Genomic DNA, 27,614 nt, shown 5'->3' with positions numbered 1-27,614 from the left:
TCCCTGGCTGTGGGGCAAGATGGTGTTCCCTCTGCTTCCCCGTGGGTGGGTCCAGATTGCATCTCAGGTGAAACGGAACTCCTGCACTGTTCAACAGGAACAATAAGATATATACTGTGTGACACCAGTAAGTGTAGTCTGGGCACAATATATCAGGCATTTTATTATCCAGCTTTTTAAAACCAAGTCACTCTTCTCATAGACCATAGAATTTTAGTTAAAATTTAATTTCATTTTCTTCTTTTTTTTTCCTCTTAAGAGTATAACATAAAGTTTCTATGTTTCTATAAAAACTTCACAAATATCATTTTAGTAGGGTTCTTAAAATATTTCATCTAATGAATATACAATAATTTAGTAAAACAATTCTCCATATTAGATATTTAAACCTGGCTACCAAATATTTGGAAGCTTGGTTCATATTAGAAGATAAACTCATTTTCTTCTCATATATGCTAAAACAAATAAAAAGGTAAAAACAGTCACCATAAATGTCAAAATGTTTGTTTAGTTAGGTAAATTAAATAGTTAACTTTGGATATTGCAACAAAATTTAAAAGCGTACTGTTTTTTTATGGCAAAGAATAGCAGGAGTTGCCATTCCTGGTCAGAAAAAGACTTGCTTCCATAAGCCTGGTAAATAATTGGTGATTCAATGACTGACTCACAGATTGAATACAAAGCAGCTACTTTACCAGAAGTTGAGAACTTTGTGGGAGGAAAGAGACAGGAGCAAGGGGAGGAAAGAATGGAGAGGGAAAGAGATAGAAAAAGATGGAGAAGAGAGAAGACAGCTGCATCTACCTTCAAGCAGTTACCCAGTTAGAAATTCTCCAGGGTTTGCTTCCTGGAGCCTTGTGTTTAAATTTCAGAACTACCTTCACAGACACATCTACAGACATTCTTTAACCTCCCTTTTTGTCATTCATGCTAACAATCCTTTTGTCACATTTATACACCTTCCTTACTTATTTAAAGTTTTCTTTTCAAAATAATGTTAAAATTTCATCTAGTTTTTCAACTCCATTTAAACTCCATTACATTGAGTAAATGAATATTTGATAAAAGTCTCTAATAAACTCTCTTCTTCGAGAGCAACATGTTTTTTTCCTAAATGAAAGCTATGAGCCTAAAAACATCTTTGTAAGGTTCCAATAGGGTTAGATGAAATGAGCTCCTTCTTTTGGACACATTGCAAACACTTTGCTTCTGTTTATTTAGATTTGTTGTAACTCTTTCTCTTTCAATGTCATTCTTTTTAGTTCTCAAATTCAAGGTTGAGAAGCCCTCTTGGTGCAGGTGAGGATGACCAGGTAATTGCGTAGGACCAAGTCACAAAGTGGGGTGGTTAATACTTCCTTGCCTTCTGCACCGGCAGCCTTTCCTCAAAGTTGTTGCCAATTAACAAGGCAGTGGCACTGTTCTCCCTTTTTTTTTTTTTATTAATGACATTTCTCAACTGTTCTGACAGCATAACAGAAAACTCAGTTAATGGATTTGGATACCTTTTGACATTGATTATAAGTTGTGTGACTGGGACTTTCTTTTATAAGTCCCTTGTAAAGTTGGATATTAATCTTTTCAGCTAACTTGCTTTATGTTACATTGTTAGCAATCAATCAGGCTTGTAATTGACTTTTATAACAATTCTAATACTCATATGACTTTAAGGATGATTGAGCCCAGTTTGGTTCTAGCTTCTTCATTGAATACCAGATAACCCAGAAAGACTATAAGTCATAATTTTAAGAAGCTTAAAGTAAAAACTTCTCTAAACTAAAACATTAAAATTGACAAAATGGGCAAAACTTTAAATCATAATAAGCACTAAAAATTGTCTTAAATATGTACTATGTCAATAAGTCAAAAATTTTAAAAAATTATATGCCTTTTATGAGTATACACACATATACAAATATATATTCTCTAATGTATCAGCAAACACATCTAATAGATATTGTCCTCAAAAACTAATATTCATCAACAAATGCTTTGAAAGCCATTTGAGGATTAAATAGTTCTATGTGTTGTTTTTGTTAAACCAGAAACTTATTTCATAGCAACTTCTACCTCTTCCATTATTTGCAGAATACTAATAATTTTTCCAAGAGCCTTTTATGAGCAAGGAGAAGCAAATCATTTTCTCATTATTTCAAACAAACCAAATTTCTAATTATAAAACAGGATACATACAATTAGATAACTGAAGAGTAAGATAGTTTGGGTAGAGTTGATATTTAATAAAAACTTTTTAGACTTATTTTTTATACCATTAACTATGAGTAAGTAGTAAATTTGTAGGGATGATGAGTCCAGATAAATTGGGGAGAGGAAATATGATTGTCTGAATTTTAATTTCGCAAGGAAATGAAAAACAAAAATAAGTATTTATTTTTGGAAAAATTTTATAATAGTTGGGAAAATGAGTTATCCCCACACTTTATTCCCTAAATCGATGTACTAAAAGTGGATGCAAGAGCAGTTCATGTGTAAATTTCTTGATTCAGCCTTATATTTCCCAGTCCAAATTTAACTTATACATTCCTTTGTACATACTTACTTATATAACCATAAGGTCCTTGTACCTGAACAACAGAACATCCAGGCTTCATAAACCGAGGAAATGAGGCAAAAGTAGAGATCTACTTTAAACTTCACCCATGGATACAGATACATTTTAGCATGGCAGCTCTCTGTCAAGCTCAAAGTTTGCAGGCATATAAAATTATTTCCTCTGCCCTTTGCCAAAATGTACTTGCAGTCAGTGTGGTTGAGGAGTTTGGGGACAACAGATAGGATGGAGTATGAAACGGACAATAGAACTGTTAAGTGGAAATGTTTTTATCACTCTCTACAGGAAAAATGATCTTGGTAACTGATGTAACTTGTGAACTGTGAAACCGAAGCCACCAGACGTTTAGGGTTCTGTCTTATCTCAACTGTCCTACTGTGGACTAGATACAATGCTATGTTTTTGGATAACTTCAGTAGAATCATAGAGCTAGAGAAGACTTCCTAACTTCTTGAGATATTTCAAAGCAAAAAAATCTACTTCGAAATAATCGATTTATATTATTCTCTTAAAGATTTTTAGGGATTATCACTTTTGCCTCCATTGAATTTAAATTCTACTATTTACCCAAAATATATGTCAGAAACATATACTTTCCCTGCTTTTGTTGAATTCTTTCACCATTTTGAGTACAGGTTGGAGTAAAGAGATTATTATTTTCAAGTATACGGTTACAGCATTTCAGTCCAATTGCCATATCTGATTCTTCCTGAATTTTTTTTTTTGAATTTTATTTTATTTATTTTTTTATACAGCAGGTTCTTATTAGTCATCGATTTTATACACATCAGTGTAGACATGTCAATCTCAATCTCCCAATGCATCACACCCCCCCCCCCCACCTGCTGCTGCTTTCCCCCCTTGGTGTCCATACGTTTGTTCTCTACATCTGTGTCTCAATTTCTGCCCTGCAAACCGGTTCATCTGTACCATTTTTCTAGGTTCCACATATATGTGATAATATGTGATATTTGTTTTTCTCTTTCTGACTTACTTCACTCTGTATGACAGTCTCTAGATTCATCCACGTCTCTACAAATGACCCAATTTCGTTCCTTTTTATGGCTGAGTAATATTCCATTGTATGTATGTACCACATCTTTATAAATTCGTCTGTCGATGGGGCATTTAGGTTGCTTCCATGACCTGGTTATTGTAAATAGTGCTGCAATGAATATTGGGCTGCATGTGTCTTTTTGAATTATGGTTTTATCTGGGTATATGCCCAGGAGTGGGATTGCTGGGTCATATGGTAATTCTATTTTTAGTTTTTTAAGGAACCACCATACAGTTCTCCATAGTGGCTGTATCAGTTTATATTCCCACCAACAGTGCAAGAGGGTACCCTTTTCTCCACAGCCTCTCCAGCATTTGTTGTTTGTAGATTTTCTGACGATGCCCATTCTAACTGGTGTGAGGTAATACCTCATTATAGTTTTGATTTGCATTTCTCTAATAATTAGTGATGTTGAGCAGCTTTTCATGTGCTTCTTGGCCATCTGTATGTCCTCTTTGGAGAAATGTCTATTTAGGTCTTCTGTCCATTTTTTGATTGGGTTGTTTGTTTTTTCAATATTGAGCTGCATGAGCTATATATATATTTTGGAGATTAATCCTTTGTCCATTGATTCATATGCAAATATTTTTTCCCATTCTGAGGGTTGTCTTTTCATCTTGTTTGTAGTTTCCTTTGCTTTGCAAAGGCTTTTAAGTTTCATTAGGTCCCATTTGTTTATTTTTGTTTTTATTTCCATTATTCTAGGAGATGGATCAAAAAAGATCTTGCTGTGATTTATGTCAAAGGGTGTTCTTCCTGTTTTCCTCTAAGAGTTTTATAGTGTCTGGTCTTACATTTAGGGCTCTAATCCATTTTGAGTTTATCTTTGTGTATGGTGTTAGGGAGTGTTCTAATTTCATTTTTTTACATGTAGCTGTCCAGTTTTCCCAGCACCGCTTATTGAAGGGACTATCTTTTCTCCATTGTATATTCTTGCCCCCTTTGTCATAGATTAGTTGACCATAGGTGTGTGGGTTTATCTCTGGGCTTTCTATCCTTTTCCACTGATCTATACTCCTGTTTTTGTGCGAGTACCATATTGTCTTGATGACTGTAGCTTTGTAGTATAGTCTGAAGTCAGGGAGACTGATTCCTCCAGCTCCGTTTTTTTCCCTCAAGACTGCTCTGGATATTTGCGGTCTCTAGTGTCTCCATACAAACTTTAAGATTTTTTGTTCTAGTTCTGTAAAAAATGCCATTGGTAATTTGATAGGGATTGTGTTGAATCTGTACATTGCTTTGGGTAGTATAGTCATTTTCATAATATTGATTCTTCCATTCCAAGAACATGGTATATCTCTCCATCTGTTGGTATCATCTTTAATTTCTTTCATCAGTGTCTTATAGTTTTCTGCATACAGGTCTTTTATATCCCTAGGTAGGATTATTCCTAGGTATTTTATTCTTTTTGTTGCAATGGTAAATGGGAGTGTTTCCTTAATTTCTCTTTCAGATTTTTCATCATTAGTGTATAGGCATATAAGAGATTTCTGTGCATTAATTTTGTATCCTGCAACTTCACCAAATTCATTGATTAGCTCTAGTAGTTTTCCGGTGGCATCTTTAGGATTCTCTGTGTATAGTATCATGCCAGCTGCAAACAGTGACAGTTTTACTTCTTCTTTTCCAATTTGTATTGTTTTATTTCTTTTTCTTCTCTGATTGCCGTGGCTAGGACTTCCAGAACTATGCTAAATAATAGTGGTGAGAGTAGACATCCTTGTCTTGTTCCTGATCTTAGAGGAAATGCTTTCAGTTTTTCACCATTGAGAATGATGTTTACTGTGGGTTTGTCGTATATGGCCTTTATTATGTTGAGGTATGTTCCCTCTATGCCCACTTTCTGGAGGGTTTGTATCATAAATGGGTGTTGAATTTTGTCAAAAGCTTTTTCTGCATCTATTGAGATGATCACATGGTTTTTATTCTTCAATTTGTTAATATGGTGTATCACATTGATTCATTTGCATATATTGAAGAATCCTTGCATCGCAGGGATAAATCTCACTTGATCATGGTGTATGATCCTTTTAATGTGTTGTTGGATTCTGTTTGCTAGTATTTTCTTGAGGATTTTTGCATCTATATTCATCAGTGATATAGGTCTGTAATTTTCTTTTTTTGTAGTATCTTTGTCTGGTTTTGGTATCAGGGTGATGTTGGCCTCATAGAATGAATTTGGGAGTGTTCCTTCCTCTGCAATTTTTTGGAAGAGATTGAGAAGGATAGGTGTCAGCTCTTCTCTAAATGTTTGATAGAATTCACCTGTGAAGCCATCTGGTCCTGGACTTTTGTTTGTTGGAAGATTTTTAATCACAGTTTCAATTTCATTTCTTGTGATTGGTCTGTTCATATTTTCTATTTCTTCCTGGTTCAGCCTTGGAAGGTAATACCTTTCTAAGAATTTGTCCATTTCTTCCAGGTTGTCCATTTTATTGGCATAGAGTTGCTTGTAGTAGTCTCTTAGGATGCTTTGTATTTCTGCGGTGTCTGTTGTAACTTCTCCTTTTTCATTTCCAATTTTATTGATTTGAGTCCTCTCCCTCTTTTTCTTGATAAGTCTGGCTAATGGTTTATGAATTTTGTTTATCTTCTCAAAGAACAAGCTTTTAGTTTAATTGATCTTTGCTGTTGTTTTCTTTGTTTCTATTTCATTTATTTCTCTCTGATCGTTATGATTTCTTTCCTTCTGCTAACTTTGGGTTTTGTTTGTTCTTCTTTCTCTAGTTCCTTTAGGTATAAGGTTAGATTGTTTTTTTGAGATTTTTCTTCTTTCTTGAGGTAGTCTTGTATAGCTGTAAACTTCCCCCTTAGAACTGCTTTTGCTGCATCCTATAGGTGTTTGTTCGTCGTGTTTTCATTTTCATTTGTCTCTATGTATTTTTTGATTTCCTCTTTGAGTTCTTCAGTGATCTCTTGGTTATTCAGTAACGTTTTGTTTAGCCTCCATGTGTCTGTGTTTTTTACGTTTTTTTCCATGTAATTGATTTCTAATTTCATAGTGTTGTGGTCAAAAAAGATGGTTGATATGATTTCAATTTTCTTAAATTTATTGAGGCTTGATTTGTGACCCAAGATGTGATCTATCCTGGAGAATGTTCTGTGCACACTTGAGAAGAAAGTGTAATCTGCTGTTTTTGGATGGAATGTCATACAAATAGCAATTAAATCTATCTGGTCTACTGTGTCATTTAAAGCTTGTCTTTCCTGATTAATTTTCTGATTGGATGATCTGTCCATTGGTGTAAGTGAGGTGTTAAAGTCCCGCACTATTATTGTGTTACTGTCAATTTCCTCTTTTATAGATGTTAGCAGTTGCCTTATGTATTGAGGTGCTCCTATGTTGGGTGCATATATATTTATAATTGTTATATCTTCTTCTTGGATTGATCCTTGACCATTATGTAGTGTCCTTTCTTGTCTCTTGTAACATTCTTTATTTTAAAGTCTATTTTATCTGATATGAGTATTGCTACTCCAGCTTTCTTTTTTTTTAAAAAATCTTTATTCAAGTATACTTGCTTTACAATGTTGTGTTAGTTTCTGCTATAGAACAAAGTGAATCAGCTATATGTATACATATATCCCCATATGCCCTCCCTCTTGTGTCTCCCTCCCACCCTCCCCATCCCACCCCTCTAGGTGGTCACAAAGCACCAAGCTGATCTCCCTGTGCTATGCAGCTGCTTCCCACTAGCTATCTATTTTACGTTTGGTAGTGTATATATGTCAATGTTACTCTCTCACTTCATCCCAGCTTACCCTTCCCCCTCCCCATGTCCTCAAGCCCATTCTCTACATCTGCGTCTTTATTCGTGTCCTGCTCTTACTTTCATCAGAACCTTTTTTTTTTTTTTTTTTTTAGATTCCATATATATGTGTTAGCATACGGTATTTGTTTTTCTCTTTCTGACTTACTTCACTCTGTATGACAGACTCTATGTCCATCCACTAGAGGAGAACAAACTCTACAATACATTCAGTTTGGGAGATACAGAATTTGAGATACTTGTGGTCTAATTGGGTACTTAATGCAGTATCCAGCAAGTATACAAGTTGGATAAACAGATGTGTATTACATTATGAAAGATCAGTGTTAAAATATATAGCTAACCAATAGCAAGATTCATCTAGTCAGTATTAGAAGCTAATCATACATTGAAATAGGCAAGGGAAGAACGAGTGGTGATATCATATAGAAGAATTTCAGGGGATTTCTTTTTCAAATAGTTCAACTCCCAGGTCTTTATGGCAGATGATGGCACTTGAGGTACTTTTTGCTACCCAGATGTGGTTCTGAACTTCTTGATGCTGCCACAGGAAAATAATGAAAAGGCAAGGGTACATCTTGAAAACAATCAAAGATGTTCTGGTTGGCTGTTTAAAAGAAGACTCCATGCAGAATATGTGGTAATGCTGATACTGCAGTCCCAACATGATAGATGTGTATCTATATGTATATCCATATCCATATTTATATATATATGCATGCATATAGAGAGAGATACAGAAATGGGTAGGTGGACATATGTGAAAAAAGCACTATGATGTAGGGATGATTTTAAAAGATATTCACAGTGAAAATCTCCAGAAGGGGAATAAAAAGTAAAATCCTCATAAAAGGATAAAAATAAAAAAGATTAAGAGTCCAAGTGAAGTCACAGGGATGAACAAATCAAGGCAGAAAGCAGATTTCCTAATTGAATGTTTCCATAGGCAATCTGAATTGTTAAAAAGAGTAAGGAAAAAGGAGAAGGAATGGACACATCTGGGTATAATTGATACATAATGCTAGGGTGAAAACTTGGGTTTCTTCCACTAGTCTTGTCATTTTAAGTATTAAAAATCTCCTCTAAAGAAAAATAGAATCATTGAGCAGGTGTCCAGCACACATGGCAGCATGTTTCACTGGCTTATTGATCTATGATACAAAACCGTCATGTGGAGTTTGTGCCTTTGACACATGTGTGTGTTTTACACACACTGCTCCTGAATGCTTGTCTATAGTTTTTTTTTTTTTTTTACATCTTTATTGGAGTATAATTGCTTTACAATGGTGTGTTAGTTTCTGCTTTATAACAAAGTGAATCAGTTATACATATACATATATCCACATATCTCTTCCCTCTTGCATCTCCCTCCCTCCCACCCTCCCTATCCCACCCCTCTACGTGGTCACAAAGCACGGAGCTGATCTCCCTGTGCTATGCGGCTGCTTCCCACTAGCTATCAGTTTTACATTTGGTAGTGTATATATGTCCATGCCACTCTCTCACTTTGTCCCAGCTTACCCTTTCCTCTCCCCATGTCCTCAAGCCCATTCTCTAGTAGGTCTGTGTCTTTATTCCCATCTTGCCCCTAGGTTCGTCATGAACATTTTTTTTTTTTTTAGATTCCATATATATATGTTAGCATACAGTATTTGTTTTTCTCTTTCTGACTTACTTTACTCTGTATGACAGACTTTAAGTCCATCCACCTCACTACAAATGACTCAGTTTCGTTTCTTTTTACGGCTGAGTAATATTCCATTGTATATAAGTGCCCTATCTCCTTTATCTATTCATCTGTTGATGGACACTTAGGTGGCTTCCATATCCTGGCTATGGTAAATAGAGCTGCAATGAACATTGTGGTACATGACTCTTTTTGAATTATGGTTTTCTCAGGGTATATGCCCAGTAGTGGGATTGCTTGGTCATATGTTAGTTCTATTTTTAGTTTTTTAAGGAACCTCCATACTGTACTCCATAGCGGCTGTATCAGTTTACATTCCCACCAACAGTGCAAGAGGGTTCCCTTTTCTCAACACCCTCTCCAGCATTTATTGTTTGTAGATGTTTTGATGATGGCCATTCTGACCAGTGTGAGATGATATCTCATTTTAGTTTTGATTTGCATTTCTCTAATGATAAATGATGTTGAGCATTCTTTCATGTGTTTGTTGGCAATCTGTATATCTTCTTTGGAGAAATGTCTATATAGGTGTTCTGCCCATTTTTGGATTGGGTTGTTTGTTTTTTTAATGTTGAGCTGCATGAGCTGCTTGTAAATTTTGGAGATTAATCATTTGTCAGTTGCTTCATTTGCAAATATTTTCTCCCATTCTGAAGGTTGTCTTTTCACCTTGTTTATGGTTTCCTTTGCTGTGCAAAAGCTTTTAAGTTTCATTAGGTCCCATTTGTTTATTTTTGTTTTTATTTCCATTTCTCTAGGAGGTGGGTCAAAAAGGATCTTGCTGTGATTTATGTCATAGAGTGTTCTGCCTATGTTTTCCTCTAAGAGTTTCATAGTGTCTGCCCTTACATTTAGGTCTTTAATCCATTTTGAGTTTATTTTTGTGTATGGTGTTAGGGAGTGTTCTAATTTCATTCTTTTACATGTAGCTGTCCAGTTTTCCCAGTACCACTTATTGAAGAGGATGTCTTTTCTCCATTGTATATTCTTGCCTCCTTTATCAAAGACAAGGTGACCATATGTGCGTGGGTTTATCTCTGGGCTTTCTATCCTGTTCTATAGATCTATATTTCTATTTTTGTGCCAGTACCATACTGTCTGTATTACTGTAGCTTTGTAGTATAGTCTGAAGTCCAGGAGCCTGATTCCTCCACCTCCGTTTTTCTTTCTCAAGATTGCTTTGGCTATTAGGGGTCTTTTGTGTTTCCATACAAATTGTGAACTTTTTTGTTCTAGTTCTGTGAAAAATGCCATTGGTAATTTGATAGGGATTGCATTGAATCTGTAGATTGCTTTGGGTAGTATACTCATTTTCACAATGTTGACTCTTCCAATCTAAGAACATGGTATATCTCTCCATCTATTTGTATAATTTTTAATTTCTTTCATCAGTGTCTTATAATTTTCTGCATACAGGTCTTTTGTCTCAGGTAGGTTTATTCCTAGGTATTTTATTCTTTTTGTTGCAATGGTAAATGGGAGTGTTTTCTTAATTTCACTTTCAGATTTTTCATCATTAGTGTATAGGAATGCAAGGGATTTCCGTGCATTAATTTTGTATCCTGCTACTTTACCAAATTCATTGATTAGCTCTAGTATTTTTCTGGTAGCATCTTTAGGATTCTCTATGTATAGTATCATGTCATCTGCAAATAGTGACAGCTTTACTTCTTTTCTGATTTGGATTCCTTTTATTTCTTTTTCTTCTCTGATTGCTGTGGCTAAGACTTCCAAAACTATGTTGAATAATAGTGGTGAGAGTGGGCAACGTTGTCTTGTTCCTGATCTTAGTGGAAATGGTTTCACTTTTTCACCATTGAGGATGATGTTGGCTGTGGGTTTGTCATATATGGCTTTTATCACCTAAAGCAATTAGAGAAAGAAGAACAAAAAACCCCCAAAGTTAGCAGAAGGAAAGAAATCATAAAGATCAGATCCGAAATAAATGAAAAAGAAATTAAGAAAACAATAGCAAAGTTCAATTAAACTAAAAGTTGGTTATTTGAGAAGATAAACAAAATTGATAAACCATTAGCCAGACCCATTATGGAAAAAAGGAAGACTCAAATCAGTAGAATTAGAAATGAAAAAGGAGAAGTAACAACTGACACTGCAGAAATACAAAGGATCATGAGAGATTACTACAAGCAAGTATATGCCAATAAAATGGACAACCTGGAAGAAATGGGCAAATTTTTAGAAATGCACAACCTTCCGAGACTGAACCAGCAGAAATAGAAAATATAAACAGACCAATCACAAGCACTGAAACTGAAACTGTGATTAAAAATCTTCCAGCAAACAAAAGCCCAGGACCAGATGGCTTCACAGGCAAATTCTATCAAACATTTAGAGAAGAGCTAAATTGAAGGAGAAAAACCATATGATCATCTCAGTAGATGCAAAGAAAGCTTTCAACAAAATTCAACACCCATTTATGATAAAAACCCTCCAGAAAGTAGGCATAGAGGGAACTTACCTCAACATGATAAAGGCCATATATGACAAATCCAGCTTTCTTTTGATTTCCATTTTCATGGAATATCTTTTTCCATCCCCTCACTTTCAGTCTGAATGTGTCCTTAGGTCTGAAGCGGGTCTCTTGTAGACAGCATATATATGGGTCTTGTTTTTGTATCCATTCAGCAAGCCTGTGTCTTTCAGTTGGAGCATTTAATCCATTCACATTTAAGATAATTATCGATATGTATGTTCCTATTACCATTTTCTTAATTGTTTTGGGTTTGTTTTTGTAGGTCCTTTTCTTCTCGTGTTTCCCACTTATAGAATTTCCTTTAGCATTTGTTGTAGAGCTGGTTTGGTGGTGCTGAATTCTGTTAGCTTTTGCTTGTTTGTAAAGCTTTTGATTTCTCCATTGAATCTGAATGAGATCCTTGCCGGGTACAGTAATCTTGGTTGTACGTTCTTCCCTTTCATCACTTTAAGTATATCATGCCACTCCCTTCTGGCTTGTAGAGTTTCTGCTGAGAAATCAGCTGTTAACCTTATGGGAGTTCCCTTGTATGTTATTTGTTGTTTTTCCCTTGCTGCTTTCAATAATTTCTCTTTGTCTTTAATTTTTGCCAATTTGATTACTATGTGTCTCGGCGTGTTTCTCCTTGGGTTTATCCTGTATGGGACTCTCTGCACTTCCTGGACTTAGGTGGCTATTTCCTTTCCCATGTTAGGGAAGTTTCTGACTATAATCTCTTCAAATATTATCTCGGCTTTTCTCTCTCACTTCTCCTCTTGGGACCCCTATAATGTGAATTTTGTTGTGTTTAATGTTGTTCCAGAGGTCTCTTAGGCTGCCTTCGTTTCTTTTCATTCTTTCTTCTTTATTCTGTTCTGCAGCAGTGAATTCCACCATTCTGTCTTCCAGGTCACTTATCCGTTCTTCTGCCTCAGTTATTCTGCTATTGATTCCTTCTAGTGTATTTTTCATTTCAGTTATTGTGTTGTTCATCTGTTTGTTTGTTCTTTAATTCTTCTAGATCTTTGTTAAATATGTCTTGCATCTTCTCGATCTTTGCCTCCATTCGTTTTCCGAGGTCCTGGATTATCTTCACTACCATTATTATGAATTCTTTTTCTGGAAGATTGCCTATCTCCACTTCATTTAGTTGTTTTTCTGGGGTTTTATCTTTTCCTTCACCTGGTACATAGCCCTCTGCTTTTTCATCTTGTCTATCTTTCTGTGAATGTGGTTTTTGTTCCACAGGCTGCAGGATTGTAGTTCTTATTACTTCTGCTGTCTGCCCTCTGGTGGATGAGGCTATCTAAGAGGCTTGTTCAAGCTTCCTGATGGGAGTGACTGGTGGTGGGTAGAGCTGGCTGTTGCTTTGGTGGGCAGAGCTCAGTAAAACTTTAATCCACTTGTCTGCTGAGGGGTGGGGCTGGATTCCCTCCCTGTTCCTTGTTTGGCCTGAGGTGACCCAACACTGGAGCCTACCCGGGCTCTTTGGTTGGGCTAATGGTGGACTCTGGGAGGGCTCACACCAAGGAGTATTTCCAGAATTTCTGCTGCCAGTGTCCTTGTCCTCACAGTGAGACACGTTACCCCCTGCCTCTGCAGAAGACCCTCCAACACTAGCAGGTAGGTCTGATTCAGTCTCCTATGGGGTCACTGCTCCTTCCTCGGGGTTCCAATGCACGCACTACTTTGTTTGTGCCCTCCAAGTGTGGAGTCTCTGTTTCCCCCAATCCTGTCGAAGTCCTGCAATCAAATCCCGCTATGCTTCAAAGTCTGATTCTCTAGTAATTCCTCCTCCCATTGCCAGAACCCCAGGTTGGGAAGCCTGACATGGGGCTCAGGACCTTCACTCCAGTGGGTGGACTTCTGTGGTATAAGTGTTCTCCAGTTTGTGAGTCACCCACCCAGCAGTTATGGGATTTGATTTTATTGTGATGGTATCCCTCCTACTGTCTCATTGTGGCTTCTCCTTTGTCTTTGGATGTGGGGTATCTTTTTTGGTGAGTTCCAGTGTCTTCCTGTTGATGAGTTCAGCAGTTAGTTGTGATTCTGGTGCTCTTGCAAGAGGGAGTGAGCAAATGTCCTTCTACTCCACCATCTTGAACCAATCTCTCCTTGATTCTTCCTGATTTGATAAAAACTTTCTGATTTGATAACTGACAAAGATTTTTGACATACAAACTTTTCTTCCTTCAAATGGATTATAATTATTTTGTTGTTAATGCACATGCAATATAAATCATTAATAAATAAATTAAATACACATTTTTGAGCTCCTATGTTCCAAGAACTGTGTTAGTCACATACTTTCCTTATATCTGATTTAGAATCTGGGAAAAAAAGCCATAAAGTTCACCAGCAATAACCAAAATAATTAAACACATGTAATGTGTTAATAAAAATAGTAAAAAACAAAAAAGAATCAAACAACAACAGTTTTAACCCTAATTGTTAGAGCTGTGCTTGTTGGGGTTGGAGGTATTTATTAATGAATTATGAGAACTAAACTCAGAGTGAAGGGCATCTAGTTATGGCAAAATCTCCCAGGCAGTAAGCAAACCAGACCTTATGCTTTATGCCCTATAGTCAGGCTGCTCTCTAAAACCTCTGCCACCACAATGTCAGAAAGTATTTGCAGGTATATTGTTTGCAGTAGGCATCACAGTGTCACACTTCCAAAGTTTTAATACTTTCCTAAAATGGAACAAAACTGCAGAAATGCAGCTGGGATATTTAAAGAGTGAACTTAACACAATTGCAAATATAGAAACTAAGTTCTTTACAATTAGTACGTTAATCCATGCTGAATGATGAAACTGGCTGCTCCAGAATAAACTGGACTGGACATGGAATTAGATAACTGCTCAAAGTGGAGTGAGCACAGTAAAGGTGGAATAGAAAATACGTGGGGCTGGGATTTCAGATATTTTTGGCAAAGGGTTTGATAAATATCCTAGAGAAGAAGAATTATGGATACAAACTATTCTGTAGTATTATGTATTATAGGTTATCAATAATCTATATATGTAAAATAAGTGTAGCAAAAGTGATCATCACCCCTCAGTAGTTGTTTTTCCTTTCTTCTATGCTAGGAGAGATTCTTGCTGCCCAGGATAAACCTTTCCTTGCAGTTAAGTGTGGCCATGTGACTAATTCTGGCCAATGGGATTTAAGCAGAAGTATCACGTGACAGCTGCTGGAAAACTTCCTTAAGATACCCCTGTCTTTGTCCCCTTTTCAGAGTTCCCTTCATCCGCTCCCTGGGGTACAGATACCACCATCTTGGACTGTGGTGTCAAGGGCCATACATTATGATGGCAGGGAGGTAAGCTGGGAGGAGCCTGGGTTTCTGGAGACTTCCCAGAATACAGCTGCAAAATCAACCCTGGGTTTTGCTTGTGTGAGTGAAAAGTTAACTTTATCTTATTTAAGCCACTGTTATGTGAGCTTTTCTCTCACTTTTAGCTGAACCTAATCCTAATTAATAAAATTTGTTCATGCATATTTACACAATTATTTGCTTATATATGTAGATCTTTCTATAGTGAATTATTTTTAATATTTATCTTTTGTTGACAGTTTTAAATGTTAAAAGAATGAACATATTTCTACTAGGTAAACCCAACTAATATTTGTGGTCAATATTAATTTAGAGAAAATAGACTAAGTCAGCAGTACGACACTATGACTAAGAAAAAATAACCCCTGAATCCTGTGCTCTAGGGAACCCCACAGATAGACACACATACACAAATACACACACACAGTTAAAGAACACACATAAGCTTGTGCCTTGCAGTCTTCTGCACTTAATGTAGCAGACTGTACCTGAGATCCTAAATGTTCGTTCCTCTGATTAACACTGTTCAGACTCTAAGCAAACATTTCTCCACACTCTTGCCCTCTGTCCTCAAAATAAAAGGCAACTCCTCTAAAATGTCATGAGTGTTTTTGAGTAGTGCTATTTCAGAGTGCTAGGAGGATCTAAGCTGCAGAATGTTTAGGTAAGAGGGGAAAAATACCTAGCACGAATTCAGCAGTTTCTTGCATTACAATGTTTCATGTCCCAGTTGTGGAAAGAGTCATTTTCTTGTTTCTCTTTCTGTTCCAAAGTGTAGCTCTGCAGGTCCTCACAAATGAGCATGGTATTTGCAACACTGCATATGGCACCTGGGGAACGTTGTGCTCTTTTAAAGAATTACAATTGTCTTAGATTTGTATAAGTGTCTTGACAATAATTCTTGTCTTATAACTAGATGTACATTGAGCACTTCAATTGGAAATAATTTTATTTTATTAAAATATTTAACAAAATTTTAAATTATATTTTACATTTATTTAAATAATTTTAAGTTCAATTTTTTTGTTTTTTTATTTATTACTCATTTATTTTATTGAAGTATAGTTGATGTACAATATTACATAAGTTACAGGTGTACAATATAAGGATTCACAATTCTTAAAGGTTATACTCCATTTATAGTTATTATAAACTATTGGTGATATTCCCCATATTGTACTTGTAGCTTATTTTAAACATAATAGTTTGTACTCACTTTCATAACGTGAAGGCTGCTGTGAAAGTACAAAGGGATCATCTGGCTTGGTTAACACTTTATGCCAAACTTTAATGTTACATTTCAGGTGGAAATGGCTTCTCAGATAAGTGTGAGCCCTAAGCAGAAGCATCGGAGAATAGGATAAAGGGGAGGGGAAGTTTGATAAGGAGTTAAAGGATCACAAATGTTTAGGTCATATAATCTGCCTAAGACAGCTAAAGGCAAGATTGAAACTACTGGAATAGCTGTGGACACACAACAGGGCTGAAGGAGCAAGATGGGGAGAAAAAGGTCCAGAGGAGATATGGGCAGGGGAAAGACACTGGAATTTCCTCCACTTCACAGCTGAAAAGGATCTGAGGGATGATCTAGTTCTCTGTTTCTCATCTTTCCTGTCCCTTGTTCCTAAGGCATACTTGCCATCAGGAACAGTGGCTCATCAAGAGGGTCACTCTGAACACGTGCACCCCACATCATGCTTTGTACCTTCTCTCCACACTCAACCCACAGACAGACATATCAGAATCTCAGGGAGGAAGTTGGGGATTCTAATGTCTGATAGGTCCCACTACTTTGAGAATCAATAAAGCTCATTTATTTTATAGATGGCAAAACCAAGGTGTAGGGACAAAAGATTTGCCAAAGCTTAGCCAAGTCATTTTTTGACGGTTGGTCTTCAAACTCAAAACTCTTGGCACTCAAGCTAGTATCATTCTGCTATAATCTCTACTCTCTAGTTGATTGAATATTGTGTAGACTATCAATTATTTATTAGCTCATTATTTTCCCAACATTATGTAGTTATTCATCACAACTTTTTAAATAGGCCACAGATAGGATTTGCATTTTTAATTTATAAGGTGCTCACTTACCCTCATAACTGCCTGAACTATTGATTGTATGAACTTAAGAGAAGCTTGATGAATTCATTGTTACTACCTTGCCCACTTAGTAACAAGATTAATTTATTCAAAAATGTTTATTTGACAAATAGGGTGTGATAAAAACATGAGAAGCATCCTAGGAAATACTATATATGTAAACACAGGCTCTGTCCTTAAAAGGCTTGCATTTTTAGTGGTGAGACCTATATTCATGAAAATCTTTTAAGAAATCCTCCATAATTTGCCAAGAAGAATTTTATAGAATTTCCCATAAAATCTTATTAAAAAATATATGTGTATCATATTAGAATAGTTTATTACACTGAATTTTAATTGTTTGCTGTTTGCATCTCTCACCACATTAAAAACAAAAGGAAGAAAGCAGAGGTTAACCATTGCTTAGCATAATGAGTATGCATATTAGTCATTGAACAATTATTTGTTGATTGAATATGCATGAATACATAATCATATGCTTTCTATATATGGTATGTGATATATGTATATAAAGTATACATCTAATTTTACATAATTTTTTTGTATATTTTTATAGTTTATGCCTTACGCATAAGATCAGACTCATTAGAACATAATGTTCTTTTCCATTTTATCAGTATGGATATTTCGCTTCAACAACTAAACCAATGCTTCTAAAATGTCAAGGTGCAAAATGATGTTATCAAAATTTGAAAACTAATGTTGAATACCAAATATTTTGCCTATACATGCTATATATCTATAAACACCAATTTAGTCCTCCTACAAAGAAGACATACCCTATTACAGTAAGTGCTTTGCATAAATTATTTCATTTTTATCCTCACAACAACCTTATGAGATAGGAAACAGTTATTCCTTCCATTTTACAAACGAGAAAACTAAAGTAAGTTAGCTGAGGTCACAAAGTTATTACATGGTGAAAGCAAGATATAAACAGAGAGGACAAACTCCAGAATCCATTCTTTCAGCCCTTAAGGTACACTGCTGGGATAGGTATACTATGTGCCCCTCCCAGGCCAAATCAGCAGCTGCCTGTTTTGTAAGTAAAGTTCTATTGGAACTTTAAGTATTGTCTATGGCTTCTCTAGAGCTCCAGCAGCAGAGCTGAATACTTGTAATAGAGCCCATCTAGCCCTCTTAATTTAAAACACTCACTTAATTTAATCCCAATCACTATCTGATTCTTTACAGAAAAAAATTTGTCAGTCCTCTTATAATGTATCAAATATATCATTCAACTTTACAAATTAAATGAATAGTTGTGTCCTAAATTTTGAAATGTATGTTGTAATTAATATAGTATATGAAATGCACAGGTGTACCCCCCAGTTTTTACCATCATATTTCCGATTAGTATATAGGTAAAAATTCACCATAATTTGTTACATTTTCTATCATTTTGATCAGTGATTTGTAAGACACATTAGAACTATATTGTATTAACTCTTGCTAGACATTCTAAATGTTCAGAATTTGGTTCAGGGCGCACTGGAAATGTGTGGTTATTAGGATTAACATTTTAAGATGTGCTCTTCTTAAAGAGCTTGCAATATATTTATAGTTTTGAAATCTAATGAATGTTTGGTGGTGTTCTTTTAGGGTAATAACTTTTTATAGGTAATAACTTTAAATAAATATTTAATTTTATTTTCTTATCAAGTTTAAAATTCAATGTTTATTAATTAATATTGAATTTTTTTTCCATTTAATAGAAATTAATAAATTCTAGCATTATAAGAAATACAACTTTTTTGAAAGCATATATAAAACAATTTAATTTTTAGATTTTTACATGTACATTAATTTACATGATTAATAAACATATTCAAAGTTTTACACTTCGAATACAATTTCATTTCCTGTTAACATTTTCAGTAGAACAAAAGATGTAATGATTTTGATTATAATACAAGAATAGGACTATACTTTCCTACTTAAGATCTTCAGGTAGTTGACGATCAGGGCTTTTTAGTTTTCTATATTTCTGTTTCCTCAAGTTCTCTTATTATGCTGTTTCTCACTGTTTACATTTAATAAATAATTCATTCTTAACTGTTCTTCTGTAATTGCATTCTCTCTCATTCATATAATGATAAGTAAATGTGAAATGATAAAATCAGAAAGATTCCAGGTGAAAAAAGAGAGGCGAAATAATGGTGGAAAAAAATGAGAAAAGAATGAGGATAAAGGGGGTGGTGAGACCAGAAAGTTAAAAAATAGCTCCCCAGAACATGTTAATGAACAAAATAGAGAATAAGCAAGAAAGCTAATTGCATTATGGAATGGAGCCACGCAGAGTGAAGGCCTGGCAGGCAAGGCTTGTGCAGAGTCTTAACTGCTCTCTAGATTCTGTTGAATCACTTAACTACCTGGGCTTCTGTTCCCGACAAAATGTAAGGTTCGACTGGGTTTCAAAGGTCGGTTTTATTTCTAACATTTCACATTTGGGAGGACAGAACAGATATAAATGAGAATGACCATAGTATGTGAATTATAGTTGGTTTGCATTTACTAACCATAATTTCAGAAAACTGAGTATCTACCCAAGAATATATGAAAAGATAGAACATATCCATTGTAATATGACTTACTAACGTTGTTTTAAGACACATGGCCCAGTCTTTACTTTTCATGTGTTAGGATCAGGATTTTGTATCTAGTTAAGTGTCTCCCATTACTGGGTCCCAAATATCCTTCTTACATTTTATAACTAAGGACGTATGTAGTTATAAACAGGAACAGCTTATAATGTAGTTTAAACATGAAGAGTATCAGGATATCTGAACTTGAGGGTAAATTTATGATCACTGATACAGTGAAAATCATATTTCACTGCCTTTTCCCTCTCCTGTTACTGCAAGACCAAACCCTCAATTCATAGTGGGTATATCATACATACTCACAATCAGATTCACTCATCTGCCAATATGGTGTTTGGTGGTTTTGTTTTGTCTTCTTGCTCTGGTCTCCTTGGAGACATATCTCCCATTAAGGCCTCTACAGTTGATCCTCCAAACTGGATTAGTTTTCTCCATTGTATGTCTAGCCCTTGTACTTCTCTTGAGCACTTATTGAAATTAGAATGAAGTAATCATTTGTGTAATTATTTGTTTGATGCCCATCTTCTTCACTTGATCCTAACTCTTGGAGAGCTAAGGGCTGGGACCTTGTTTCCCTTGTGCTGTATCCCAGCACCTAGCACAGGACCAAGGAACATGAGTGCCTTGTTGCATTTCCAGGTCCCAGAGAAGAATACTGATTCTATCGGTTCCACTGCTGCTCATGCATTTTTCCAGGTGATGCTATACTTGCTGATGTTCCCTTTCCACCTGGCACTTTGCCGCCACCCTAGAGAACTCTCTACCCTGAGGCCTTCAGGTGCCACATTGATCCTTTGTTCTTAGGAGTCCTCTAGACTCTGAAGCAAATTAACTTTTCATTCCTCACAAAAATGGGAAGATTACCTTTCAACTCCTTTTAAATTACATTTTGCACCCTGAATGTCCTTTTAGTAAAAATAGCTCTTTCCACTCTTATTTACAACAAAGTTTTACCCAGGACTCAAGTGAGAATTCTTTGGTAAAGAGAGAGAGTGTGTTGATTTGCATATGTGTGCATGCATGCATGTGAGTGTTCTCTAGGTAAGAGTAGTGCTGGATAAAGGACCAACTTAAGTGACAGACACAAACCTCCTTATTTAAAATTACCTCTGCATTTGGATTATGAAGTCTTTGTTTGAGGCCAGGCTTATATGTCTACCTCCTCTTACCATACAATGCTCCTGTATAAGTGGTTCTAGAAATCCCCACATGCTGAATGTGTCGTGGACACATCTTACCTTCAGACTTGGATCACACTATATGTCTGCCAAGGGCAGAGGAAAGGGCACACCCAGCATTGCTGCTGCAATTCTGTGTAGCCTGTCAGCTTCATGCTATAACTTCATCATCAACAAACATTTGTTGACTATGCCATACCTTCGGTTCATTACCTACTATTTGAAATTGATTTGAAAACAACATCTATATTATAATTTTAAAAATATTTAGTTGCGTATTTATTTGTAAAACCTCCAGTAGCCATGGATTAGAAAGCACAATCATCATAACCCCTATTCCAAACTACACAGCTACTCAACCCCTGTGACCCTGGACAGGCCTCAGACACTCTTCATTCTGTGTTGTTCTTGTGTTAAATGACAGTGAAGAACCATAAGTTTTCTCAGTTCCCAAGTTTTATTCTAAATCTAAAACACAAGTCTATTATTTCTAAAATTGTATTCACATTATATTATATTCATTATAGATATTTAAAAATACATAGAAGTATAAAGAAGTAAATAAATATGTATAAAACTGTTACCATCTTGCTATTTTTCCCAGTTCCTTCCTTTATAGGATCAATGTACATCTTTTTATTCTGCTCTTCTCACTTCATATTTGAGACTATTTTCTCATATTAATAAATATTAATCAAGATCATTGTTTTTAATGGCCACACCCAAGAATAGATGTACCACAATTTATCTGATTAATATTTTATTGTTAGATATTTGTTCATTTTTATATGAAAATTGATAGTGCCCAGGGGACCCCCTCACACATATACACACATACCCATACACACGCATTACATCTATCTATCATAGAATAGCATTAGCAATCCTACTTAACAACAGATTGTGAGATCTTCCTATGTACCAGGCTCTATGCTATGGACTTTGTAAGTACTATCTTACTTACGCCTCACCACAATCCTTTGATATTAGTCATATTTCCATTTTGTAAATGAGAAAACCGAGGGCCAGGAATTTCAATTACATTTGACCCTTGAACAACTTGGAGGTTAGAGGCACTGACCTTCTGCTCTTGGTCATCCCTCGGTAGCCATGGCTCCTCCTTATCCACAGTTCCACATCCGATTCAACCAACGTAGATCGTGTAGTACTGTAGCATTTACTTTTGAAAAAAGAGCTGTGTATCAGTGGACCTGAGCAGTTCAGACTCCTTGTGTTGTCCAAAGGCCAGCTGTAATAGTCACAAAGTCACAGAGTTAGTAAGCTTTGAGATGCAAGTCCAGGAGGTTACATACGAGAGACAGATCTCTTAAAAACTATGTCCTACAGTATCCCTGTAAATCCGTACATACTAATTTTTCTAGAATAAATTCTTAGAAGTTATAAAGGAAAACCTCAAGGTTTTCATACTATTTGGTAAGTGCTCTAGAAAGCAGAGTCTAGATTCATAGACACCTTAGGAAACTAAACAGCACTGTTAGACTTCAAACAGGAGTTCTATTTAAAAGTTCATAGGTGAATAATGAAGGGGAAAGGGATAGGGAAATGAAAGAGGAAACAAAAAAAGAGAGAAAAGATGACTAGCATGGACACATATCCCAGAAAATGAGAATTGTCAACTAGAATATAAGAAACAAAATTTCCAAGATCAGCCATCTAATATTCTTCTTCCCTTTTTCACCAGCAAATTTCTGTCAACACTGTGTAAGTAATTCCTCAGTTCTAGAACTCTCTTCTTGTTTAGTTGAAACCAAGGAGAAAATATAAAGATCAGTAGAAGGTAATCAAATAAGAAAATTAAGATTAGGAGATGACCAATGGATAGAAGACACCTAACAAAATAATCCGTCATTTTAAACAAAGGTCTTATTACTTTTTCTTTCTTTCTTTCTTTTTTTTGTTTAAATAATTACCTACCCACTTCAGTGATGTTTATTTTACCTCTTCATAGAAAAACTCAGGATAAAATTTTTTTTTTTTTTTTAAATCCTCTTCGGATTTCTTTTTTTTTTTTTTTTTAATCAGTCTAACAGGAGTGAGTGATATCTCATTGTTGTTTTTTAATTTGCATTTCTCTGATTATTGAGGCTGAACATTTTTTTTTTTTTTAATTTATTTATTTATGTCTGTGTTGGGTCTTCGTCTTTGCGTGAGGGCTTTCTCCAGTTGCGGCAAGCAGAGGCCACTCTTCATAGCGGCGCGTGGGCCTCTCATCATCGTGGCCTCCCCCATTGCGGAGCACAGGCTCCAGACGCGCAGGCTCAGCAATTGTGGCCCACGGGCCCAGTTGCTCCGCGGCATGTGGGATCCTCCCAGACCAGGGCTCGAACCCGTGTCCCCTGCATTGGCAGGCAGACTCTCAACCACTGCGCCACCAGGGAAGCCCCCAGGATAAAATTTTTAAAAAGAAGCCATTCTTAGAAAAGTGAGAAGAAAACACACTTTAAAAGCATTCCACACTGTCTAAAAGAGAGAAATTTGATAAAAACTCAAAGGTAAAATCTGTATATTGTGATTAGTGGGTGGTAGTTAATTAAGTCCAGATTGTTCTCATGAACAAGGTCCCACACAAACTTATTCCACACCTTGGGTGCAGAGACCCTTTGTGGCAACTCTGAAAAGTTTATGTTAATGTATTGAGACTTTTAGTTGAAGGAAGCCCAGTTTCTTATTAAGCATTTAAAATATTAGCAATTTAACACCAACTATTAAGCTGGTGTAATGCTATAGGATAAGTAGATTGTCATTTTGGAACCTTGAAGAACCCCTTGGGGAGGCAACAAAGCCTTGAAAGGATGTGCCTGAAGAATAGTTAGGGGGCCAGGTGCCATTGTTTGATTGCCACTGGGCATCTGTTCTCAAAGTTTAGGGAAAAAGCAGAACCAGCCAAGAGCTTCGAAAACCTTGGGTTGCGGGAGAGATAGAGAAGAAACGGGGTGACTGGCAAGGGAAAGCCACTTTCTGGGAAACAAGAGAAACCTTTAAAAGAGTTTATTTAGTTCTGCTGTGGGAGATATAAAAAGACTTCTATTCCTCATGTCCTTATGGAACCTTGAGAAAAAGAACTGCCTCTTTTGAATGCATATCAAATTGAATCTGGTTTTAGAACTGTTCTGAAGTGCAAAGCCACCTTTAAGATGGTTGTCGAGAAAAGAGAAATTGTCTACTAGAGCCGGTCACATCTGGGTTACATAAGTCTCCTACAGTTTAGTTTATCTCCATTTCAGCCATGGTGGAAACTTTAAATATGCTGACTGTGCACAGCTTGCCTGGCTGGATTTGCAATAATAGGAACTAATTAGAGGCAGCATTACAAAAATAACTTCTGTGTTTACTTTATTATAGGTAATAATTTTGATTTCTTGAATTCTTTCAGCTTTTTCAAGGCACAGGTTTTCTATAACATATTCTTTCAGCAAACCCATAATAATTTAATGTATTCCGGCCCTAATGGTTAAAATGTCAAACTATTTCCCTTTCGAGAAAAAAAGTTTAATATGTCCTAAGTTGAACTGTGGAAGATGCATTTCCCATTTTGTCCTACTTGAGACAAACTTAAATTTTTATTTTCATCCTTCTGGATAATCAGACTTTTCATGGCTCTCCAAACACAAAGATAAGAAACTTTCTAGTCATTTTACATACTCTCCATCCTAAAGTCATATTTTTGGATGCATTTTATTTGCTTCAGTAATGGAAATCAAATAGTTGTGCCTTAACTAACATAATTTCGTAGAAAAGCATTATTTCATGGTTTGACATTTTTGCAGGGATTTTCAAATATTTTCTTTAAAGCTTTGAACCAGTCATGTTCATCAGTGTTTCAAAACAATGAGTATGACACAGCAACTGAAATTTTATATATGTGCAAAAATGTCTATCTCGTTATAATTTCACTATGCAAGTTTTTCAAGGAACAGAGAGTGCTGAGGAGGCATCAAGTTAGATGAAGCCTGAGAACTGATCCCCCACTGGGTAGTGAGGAGAACACTGGGACCTTTAAGAAGGGTGTTGTACTGGAGTGGTGAGGTGATGCCTGATTGGAGAAAGTGCCAAAATCAGTAGGATGAAGCAACAGTGAGTAAAGACAAGGTGAGGAGTTGTGCCATAAAGAGGAGCAGAGAAGGAGTCTGGGTCTGTGAGATCAAGGGAAGGTGTTTATGAAGGTGAGTGACCTTGAAACATGCTGATTTTATGGTGGGCGAGACAGATGACATTCACCTGGATCACAGGCGGTTCCAGTTACCTCCATCATGATTCATCAGTGCTCATGCCTGACATTGAGATTATTTGAATATCAACCCCACCGATGCAAATCTAACAGAGAGGGAAAGCTTAGTGACAGAGGAGACAGGGGAGTTAATTCAGCATCAAAGTCCTTGAGTGGGTGAGAGGCTAGTGAAGAAATGGAAAGGCTGGCCTTTTATGCCAGCATGGCCAGGTCCATCATTTTGCCAGCAGGGAAGACAGTGACAGGCACAGATATAGGGACATAGGAAGATGGGTGATGGGAAGATGAGAAGTTTCCCTCCGGTTGCTCTTGATCTTCAAGCAGAGAAATAAGCTAGTCCAGGTCATCAGCTGACTGTGGTGAGGGGACGAGGTGCTGGAGGTCTGAGGAGGGAGGAGAAGGCTGCAGAAGAAGCAGTAGCCTCAGGAAGCACCCTGGCTTCTGTTAGAGCAGGAAGAGGGAAACGTTCAAAGAAGCAGATAAGTACACAGGAGATTTTGTGATAACAGACTGTGAGTTCCAAAGGAGCAGTAGAGGGTCTAGGGCAGTGCTGCTTTTGTTGTTGTTGTTTTAATTTTTATTTTGGGTTGACGTATAGTTGATTTACAATGCTGTGTTAGTTTCAAGTGATTCAATTATACGTATACATATATCTATCTTTCTTCAGATTCTTTTCCAGGGCAGTGGTTTTCAACACTGGCTACCTTTTAGAATCCACTGGAGACGAAAAATACACCAGTTCCTGGGCCGCTCGCTAGATATATTGAATGTTGGGTTGAATCCAGCTATTACATTTTTTTAAAAGCTCTTCATCCTAATTCTATGTGCCATCAGAGCTGGGACCTGGCTGAGGAGCCAGCAGTGTCCTAGGAGCATGAATGGATTAGGAGAAGGCAGAGGAGGGAGGGATGGCCTGTGGAACCCAGATCTCCTGATGGGAGAGAAGTTGATGAAGGCAATGGAATGATGAGATGTAGGCGATGCAATGAGGAGATGATCTTAATGAACTCTGCATCCAAGCTCTAGGTATTTATAGGTTTTAAAGCAAAATAGTCATAGACATTCATAGCCCCCTCCTTTCCAAGCTTCCATTTTTTTAAATAAGAAAAATACATAAGAAGCCCCAACAATTATGTAATCCCTGATAAATATTTTTTCTTCCAAAATTTGTTGTCTCATTGGTAGGTACTTGATAATGACACATGTTTTATTCTACTCATTTTTGATATTTTTGTAAACCAAGAATACCATTTTATCCTATTAGGATAAAGAAAATAGATATGATTCATTTAAATTTGCTCCCATTTCCTCAATGTAAATGAAATGTCTATATAAAAAAGCATATTGGTTTGCAAATAAAATGTCCTATAATAATATCTGTTTGAAAATTAGATCTGTCTTGGGAATTCCCTGGTGGTCCAGGGGTTAGGATTCGGTGCATTCACTGCCGAGGGCCTGGGTTGGATCCCTGGTCAGGGAACTAAGATCCCACAAGCCACACGGCGCAATTAGGTCTGTCTCAAAGCTTCTCTTAGAATTAGGTCCTCATCAACTTCAGTGGACTCATCAGAGCTGTGAATGAGGACAGAGCAGCAGTTCAAGAGTCTCCCAAACAGACAACCAAGGGAGGAAAATCAAAAGGCCGTACATGTGGACACTTGGGCTTCTCTAGCATCTGTCCTGAATTTCTAGAGGGAAATCATTTTTGTTTTTGTTGCTATTATTGAGATTTTTCTTTGCATTTTGAGAAAAGTAATCCCCTTTTATCCTTTCCTTTACTCCCCTCCCGTCCTCTCCTTCCTCCCTCCCTCCCTCCCTCCTTCCCTCTTCCTTCCTTCCTTCCTTCCTTCCTCCTTTTCTCCTTCCGCTTCCGGATGATCCATCCTAGGTGAGAGACAGGGTGACCTGCACCATGGATAGTAACACGATTTCTTTACCCCCTCACTGTTTGATTCTTTCTGCTAGACATAATTTTTGGGAGAGCAGGGATTTCATTTTGTACCCTTCATGGATCACAGTCCTGACATACAGCACTGTCTCACAATATAAGAAAAATTAGTTGGTTGAATGAATAAGGGAATGAATGCCCACCTCTGATCTTGACTCAGAAGCAGCCTTCAAAATAGATAGATAGTTAACGCTCTACCCTGGCCAAACCCAAGTTTTACTTATCTCAAAAAGCCTTTAACTTTTATCTTACCTTCATTTGAACTTCTTTAAGGTGCTTTATAATAGAGAGTTGATGCTTCCAATGTGCATGGAGTTAATCCCATCCTTTCCAGAGATGCATCAGCTCTCAAGACAATGAAGCCCTATTTCAGTGAATGGCTTTGTCTACTGTGCTAGCAGCCCTTACCCTTAAAACAAATCAATGCTCCTCTAAAGAGGGAGAATACTATTTTTCACTGTTAGTCAGGTATATGCATCACTGACCTGAACATCCTCCTGACTAGAGGTTGGTTATAAATGATGACAACTCCTTACAGAAGTGCAGTGAAGCAGCAGGAGGGGAGGGGCTTGTCTCTGCAGCAGTTTTCAGCAGGACATTTCTTCACCATGTTCCAAACTGGCCACCCCACTTCCCC

The 27,614-nt window shown here is 36.6% G+C and overlaps 1 long non-coding RNA gene across 1 annotated transcript; it reads right to left on the bottom strand.

Moving 5' to 3' along the window:
* LOC132376440 (uncharacterized) lies at positions 1-27,614 on the bottom strand. Its single transcript, XR_009506299.1, has 3 exons — positions 27,463-27,614; positions 21,862-22,029; positions 1-86 (listed from the first exon to the last, which is right to left on the bottom strand). It is a non-coding gene; the product is annotated as an uncharacterized LOC132376440 (long non-coding RNA).

This window comes from Balaenoptera ricei, chromosome 12, assembly GCF_028023285.1.
Source record: "Balaenoptera ricei isolate mBalRic1 chromosome 12, mBalRic1.hap2, whole genome shotgun sequence".
Lineage (NCBI taxonomy): Eukaryota > Metazoa > Chordata > Mammalia > Artiodactyla > Balaenopteridae > Balaenoptera > Balaenoptera ricei.
Note: the sequence above shows the minus strand (reverse complement) of the source record. Positions and strands in the feature narration are given on the sequence as shown.